Raw genomic sequence first — 8190 nt, forward strand, 5'->3', positions numbered from 1 at the left:
CAAATTTTCAGAGGGAATGTTGTATCGCGGACAAGGGAACTTCGGTAACCCGAAAATTCCGATTTTGTTTTGAAACTTTGTGTTTGTAGGGGACCTCGAGAGAAGTATCGGGCAATTTTTTTCTGCGCCAATTTCGGCTCTTCGGGGTGAAAACAGCCCTTGTACACAGGCTGTCTTATGTATTTTCACCAAATTTTTAGGAATTTTCTCGAGTGCTGTAAAAAATTGTTTTGGACAGAAGTTGAAGTGTATTTAAGTGTGCATAATTTTCTTTATCTGCATTTCTTTTACTTGATTTTTAAATGAAATTACAGTATTTTTTATTGAAAAACAGAAAAATCATCAAAAGCAGTGCAATATGCCTCAATAAACGTCCTGAAACGAACTCTTAATATTTAAGAAATGCTACATTTTCATTTTAAAAAACAGAAGTTAATACTCATACCTTCGAAAAGAATTCAGGCAAAGAAGCTCCAATTTGCGAAAATTATTCACACTTAAATAATAACAAATTTTGTCCAACGTTCGAAGAAAATTCCTGAAATTTCGTGTCGACACTTAAACAGGACTTAATTTTCTGTCAGACGAAATGAAGAACAAAAGGTATTTATTTTTACACCAAAGAGAACTAGATACATGAACCAAAAATATTTAATGTGATATACTACGTACGTAAGATAAATAATAAGAGTTTTTCTTTTTATATATATTTTTATATTTCTCGCTGTAAGTAACACGAGGACGTGTGGCTTTGTAATAAAGCAGAGGGACATTCCAAGTACTGGAACCCGTAGCTTTCAGATCGACCCTATCCCCGGGGGTGACTGAACTTTGTTCCATGGTTGTTATTTTAATAAAGTGCACTTTAAGACTGAAATTATGCAGCGAAATGCTTGTCTTGCATAAACCCACACCTGGTTCTCCCTCATCCTCGAAGGTTCTGCCTTCAGGAGTACGTCACTTTCTCAACGCGTCAGCATTTTGTTTAATACCCCCATTTTAAACTCTTTACAGCTGGCGAGCAAACGAAGTTTCGAAACTCCCTTTGAACGCGCCCCGTGGAAAAACGTTTCATCGTCGGGATCGTAATGCAGATTCATTTGCATGGTGGATTTCATTTTTGTGTCATCGTTACAGAATTCTTTTTAGAGTTCGCGGGGTTCAGCCTGGGAATTTCTTGTTCCGAGAAGCGCATTCGGGGGAAACAGTGTTCAATTTTAATTCTGAATGGAGGTCGGAAATTTTCGTTATCAGCCCTTTGCACTCGGGGGTGATTTTGGTGTAGATAAGGTTGCAAATCGGATTTTTGAAATTTTTTCAAACTAACGTAGAAATAAAGAAAAAAATTCTCTATTTCACTGTGGTGAACAAATTTATCGAGGCCCATAGATCTGTTCTTTGTCTTCGTTAATTATTTACCAGGTGACGATTATTTAACGTCGCTTCTCAGTCGCCACTAGATAGCAAAGGGTTGAAAGATAGAATATCCTAAATGAAAATTAGCTGAATATAGAATAAAATACGATACAGCGAAGTTATTTTGATCTCTTTTTTTTAATTATAAGAAATTTAAAAAGTAGAAACCAATATTAATAAACCTTGGTAAATTCTCTTTTAAATTACACTTCACTTCATATTTGTTGAAAAATGATAAAAAATTGAAAAAATAATAGAATCTAATATTAATAAGGCTTGGTAAATTTTTTTTTAAATTACACGAATACATACACGCACACAACAATTTACTCGAAAAATAATATACCCTAATGTCGTACAATCGAGTCACTACAGTTCTAACATTTACGAGCTATAAATAATTAAAAAAAAGTGTAAAAGCAGAGGTATAAAAGCTACAAAATAAAATATGCCCTTGATCACGTGCCAAATCACGAAATAAACAGGGTCGAGGAGGTAATCCGTTATTCGGGGAACGAGGACATGACGTGCTCCGAAATTTTCCAGAATTTCGGTAATACACATTCACAGGCTAGAGATAGTTTCATAAACAACACTTTCCAATTCACTCGGATGCTGGTGTACACCGAGGGCGAAACAAGGATTTCGCGAACGCCCCAGTCAGATTTTCATTAGACTTTCCGCGGGAATTTCACGAGAATTCGGATTAACCAATTTTACCTTCGACTAGGATACAGGAGATTTTCATTAGTAGCCCAGGGACAGATATGACGGACTGCGAATTCACCAGCCGTGATATACTATGTATACTACATCGATCGGGTTCGTTCACGTCGATTCGTGAAAAAATTTCAAAGTTAATAATGCAAAATCACGCGGGAGGAGGGGAGAAAGCAAAAGGAGAGAAGAATACATGTAACAATTCGAATTCTGTTTGAAACAGAAATTGTTAGATGGAATATAAATTATTCTACAGCGTGGCATTTCAGCCGGAACATTTCTGTAAAAACCTATTATCGCCATTTCTCGTATTCGTTTTGTATTCCTATTGTTGCGTGGAGATTGCGTGACTGTCAATGGTTCCACATTCAACGGTACAATGCCAGTTGATAGTATTTTTCTTGACCGCTCTAGGATAAGGTAAGATAGATTTATACCGGTTCCTTTGTGTTATGTAAAATTGTCAAAATGAAGGTTGATCAATTCGAAAGGATAATTTCGGGAAGATAGAGAATATATCAAAGGTAGATGGTGTGAAAGCTGAATTTGACAAAGATAGGACACTGTCCGAAATCCAGACACATGGGAATCCGAATGCACTTGCTAATTATTTGGTTGTTGAGTATCTAACGAACCGTGACTACTCATTGTCCGGTTCGTTAACACTCCGACCCCACATACACCCTTGCTCTCGCTGGCACACGAATGGAACGAGATAATTACTCCGGTCAATTGTAACATGCATGACACTGTACCTATTCCGTGTTTGGAAAATAACGTGATCGATAATGTCACGGGTTCCTTATTGCTAATAATGGAAATAAAGATCAGCGTGTAATTAATGTTAATTGCTTTTTGTTAAGAACGTTTACGAGGAAGTAGAAAGAATTTTTAGAATGTTTTTAATAGGAAATGTATCATATTTGTACAAGCGTATCTTTGTTTTATTTGCTAATTATTTTAAATATCTGTAATCAGGTTTTTCTGTCTTCTACTGGAATTAATATTAACAGAAAAATTTTTGGAAAGTCCTCCTCTTCGAATTTTAGAAGCGTTTGTAAATTTATTTGTTAAATTAAGACAAAAGTGCGCAAAGGACAAAAATTAAAGATTAAATTAAGGTGAAAGTGTGCGAGAAAACATTGAAAACGCCTATAGGTGGTAAGGGTACACGCGAGAAAATATTGAAAACGCCTATAGGCGCTAAGGGAACACGCGAGAAAATATTCAAGACGCCTATAGGCGCCAAGGCCACAGCATTTGCAAATTTTCAGTGCCTATAGGCGCCAAGGGCAACGAAAAAGTTAGTTTAGGTTAGAGTTAAGAATTAAATTAAGGTGAAAGTGTGCCAAAAGGCGCGAGAAAACATTCAAAACGCCTATAGGCGTCAAGGCCACAGCGCGAGCAAATTTTCAAAGCGCCAACAGCAATGAAAAGGTTAAATTAGGATTGAGGACTAAATTAAGGTAAAAGTGTGCCAAAAGCCGCGAGAAAGTATTCAAAACGCCTATAGCCGCCATCGCTTGCAAATTTTCAGCGCCTATAGCCGCCAACAGCAGTGAAAAGGTGAAAAACCGAAATAAGATAAATCACTGTGTTAATGCTCTCGTATATCCTTCGAAAATATCCGCCATATTAAATCAAGCCACGGCACACTTGAATGGACCACGGAAATCGGTTATCGTAAACTGCGATCCGCTACAACATTCAGCACGCGAGACGAGAAAAGGTACATTCCATTATTCCGGGCATTCTTCAGGTACAGAGATTCCTATATCACGGGTAGAAAAATCCACCATCTGTCTGTATTAATTCACGCTACATTTACCACACGAAAGCTTCATCATCGCGCGATAAACGCACAAGTGGAGAAGTGCCGGAGCTTTTGTCCTCTCCTCTCCCTACTCTGCCCACTCTAAAAAAGATGGCCAGCTCGCGGCGCGTAAATTCAAAAAAATTGTTTGAGCGAAGAGGATGATACTCTAATAAATTTAATGAAGCGGACGATCATGGTCGAAAAATGAGATGGTACTTGTGCGAGAAAGCGCGGCCGTTGCGACTTCACGTGGATATCCGGGGGATATTACGAGCAAGGGAGCAACGTCGAGGAACCTAAACGAGTCTAAAGTACCCACTTCTCTCCTACTCAAGCTCGTTTCACAACGCGAGCGTAACCGAGTGTTTTCCTCGATGCTTCTTGACCGAGTTGCTGATGGTTTCGTTGTGGACACACAGAGGCATGTGTACTGTATATACATGTGCCGGTAGATCCCCTAAATACGACATGCTTTTACCGACAGGAACTATCGTCGGTGATACTAGTGTCGGTTTGTTACTTTGTATTCGTTACTCTTGCACCGGCGCTAAATTTATTTGTCGCCGCTCGAGCACTGTTCGCGCCAATTGCAACCGCTTGTATAAATAGCTTATGAATTTTACGTCACTTTCACTCTTCGACGTGTGAACGTTTGTTTATTTTGCAGCGTCGATGAGAGAATGCAAGACGTCGATCGGAATTTTGTGATCTTAATATCAGAGAAATTGACTTTCCACTCATGTTTCGGTGGAATTTATTATAATTATGAAAATTAAATGTAGAAATTAAAAAGGGGCCTAATTTGTTTTTCTTGCAATTTTTGAAGTCTGCAATGTAGTAATGTTTGAATTTTATTATATTTCAAGGATGGGGGAAGAATTTGAAGATTTTGGCGGGAAAACCGGTCATCTCCAAAAATAGAGATTTTTTTAATATTGTGGGACATTTTATAGAAAATTAAATATTCCTTCAAATTAATAAATTTCTTTCAAAAGAAAAAACCCCGATTTACTTTTCTCTAAATTTTCAAAGTCCACCATTAATGTGTCAATTTCATTCCAACGATGAGGGAAGAAATTGAAGACGCAAGAAAAACTGAAGACTTCTCAGAAAATAAAGAAGATCCTAAAATTCAGAAATTCAATTCCTTTTTTTGCACTCGTCACATAGAGGGCCAAATTTTTATGTCAGAAGATGTGAATTTATAATCTTGAAGTGACCAGTTACTTGAAAGAGTACTCAGTCGATAGCATTTTTAACCAAAAACTGGTCAAAAACGGAGATGTCCAGTCTGCAATTACCGCGAAATACATGTCTCATAGAGGAACGCAGCATGGTTGAAGGACGTATTCATCTCAAACATAATTGTTACGCGATTCATACTCTGATCTTTAGATTAATCAGGTAATGCAGTTTACCGGATAGCGAGGCAACCGATGCACCGTGGAATATTGCTGACAGCCACCCAACACGTCCTGGCATGGGTGATGTATTATTAATTATGCCAACATGGAGCTATTAGACCAAGACAATAGCTCGTAATCTCCATGTACTGAGGTAATAGCACATTCAGAGACGTACAGGGCGTTCTTCACCGAACAATGATACGTACCGTGCACCATTCAATGAGTTCATTGAACAGTCTTCGTGAAAGAACCTGTGGAATGTACCCTTGTTTCACTTACTATCGTTCTTGGCCAAAAATCAAACTTGTTAGTTAGAATAAGAATTTGTCGTCCGCTAATTAGGTAAATAATTGTATCAATTTTTGATCGTTTCTTATGTAAATGAACCTCTATATTGTCTCTATAACGAGCTCTATATTGTCAAGTGTGGAATGTGCCTTTGTTTCACTTACTATCATTCTTGACCAAAAATGAAAATTTTCAGTTAGAATAAGAATTTGTCCTTCGCTAATTATGTAAATAATCGTATCAATTTTTAGTCACTCCTTGCATAATAATTAATTTCAATATATTCGAATATAAAATAAAATGATGAATGAAACAGGTTCTGCGTTGTCAGCGTGTATTCATTCTGTAGAAATTACGACATGTTGCGTCTGAAAGTGTCGTCGGAGTACATTGGTTTACCGCGTACTATATGTACTTTGTCCAGTTTGATGGAGAATATCGTTTAAATGCAATGGAAGTTTACCTGTGTTTTTCTGAATTTCAAAAATTCAGGCAGAATTGTAAATATTATACTGTCTCGCAACGTAAATTTAAATAAATTAGGGTGAACTGCACCGAAAAAACAAACGGACGCAGCATAACGTGTAGTTATAATTGTTATGACATGTAAATAGAACGATAAATTTACTGTAAATATAGAAAACGTATAATATCATTTATTTCATGGTATTGTAACAAGCAAACGTTGAATAAATTCCTAATTCGTATTAAAAAAATTATTTAACACAATAATTTCAGCTTTATTAAATATTGATATTGATAAATGATCACAGGTCAACTTGATTTTTAATCGTTATAATCTTTAAATTCAGTGTGAATAGAGAAAATGTGTAATATAATTCATTTCACGATATTATAACAAACAAACTTGAATACATACAAATGTAACGATAGAAATTATTGCAATAATACGTACTGCAATTGAAAAATTGAAAGAATCAGAAGAAAAAACGCGAATTCGTATCTATCTCGATTCTAGAATATAAGAAAATTTGAATAAAATACGCGACGAGAATTGGGGAGAAGCATAAGTTAAACGCGTAAAAATATTCAATAATAAACGAACTAGGGATGAAGCTATTATTTCAATACGCGATGCACTGACTCTAGTATTTACTAAAATTCAAAAATTCTCGCATAAATTCCGAAAATAGATTATTAATTACGGTAAACTACTGAGACGGTTTAATTAAGGGTGGGCATGGTGCTGCTTTAGTTTGAAATGATTTATAAACACATAATTAACAGAGGAAAAACCGTGAAACGGCAAAACGTCAACATTCTAATTGTTATAACATGTAAACAGAACTTTAAATTTAGTGTAAACAGAAAAAATATATAATACAATTTATTTCACGGTATTGCAACAAATAAACGTTGAATCAATATTTAATTCGTATAAAAACAATTATTTAACGTAATAATTTTACCTTCACCATGGCTATTTTTAATCTACGACCACAGGTCAACCTGATTTCTAATCCTTACGAACTTTAAATTCAGTCTAAACTGAGAAAATATATAATACAATTTATTTCACGGTATTGCAACAAACAAACGTTGAATAGATTCTTAATTCGTATAGAAACATTTATTTAAAATAATAATTTCACCTTCACTATGGCTATTTTAAATTTACGACCAAGGGTCAACCTGATTTTTAATCCTCCGAACTTGATTTCACAACGAGAAAGTAATAAGATCGTTGAAACGTACTTATTTGTCAAAGAAACTTGCAAAAATGTATAAATAATAATATGTAATGTTTTAACAAATTTTTGGAAGTATAAATTAATAATAAAATTGTGAAAATTAATAAATTATACGTTATTATAACATTAATAGAATTATGACTAAACCGAAGTTCGAAGTCGAGTATTTAAAGTCTGATATTACGTGCCTAGCGAGTGCCGGTAATTGTTAAAATTTGTTTAATAATTAGTAATAGAAATTCTAATTGATTCTAATGTATACAAGTGTTACAAGAAGGCTGAGTGTGTACAGGGTGGACATAGACTAGCTAGTAGCCCCCGACCACTCTATTCACATCTCAGAACCTTCAGGTCAAAATACGCCGCGAAGTGTCTAGGGCCCAGTATAAAGGGTAAATGATTTCGCGGGACATCGGCGGGTCCTTATATACCTGCGGTACCCTCTCCCCAAAGTCATTAGCAAAATCGTCGGTTAGGTCAGGCGGGAAATTTTCGCGGGAGATTTTCGCGGGAGATTTCCGATATCGTAACACGGTATAATTTATCAATTTTCACAATTTTATTAAAAATTTATACTTCCGACAATTTGTTATAACATTGCATATAACAATTTATACGTTTTTACAATATTCTTCAATGGAAACATAGGTTTTAGCGTTCTCGTTACTTACTCGTGGTTAAATTAATTTCGTAGGGATTAAAAATCAGGTTGACCTGTGGTCGTAGATTAAAAATAACCATAGTACAGCTAAATTTATCGTGTTAAATAATTCTTCTTACACGAATGAAAAATGTATTCAACGTTTGCTTGTTACAATACCATGAAATAAAT

The sequence above is a fragment of the Habropoda laboriosa genome, unplaced genomic scaffold, assembly GCF_001263275.1.
Source record: "Habropoda laboriosa isolate 0110345459 unplaced genomic scaffold, ASM126327v1 scaffold107, whole genome shotgun sequence".
Lineage (NCBI taxonomy): Eukaryota > Metazoa > Arthropoda > Insecta > Hymenoptera > Apidae > Habropoda > Habropoda laboriosa.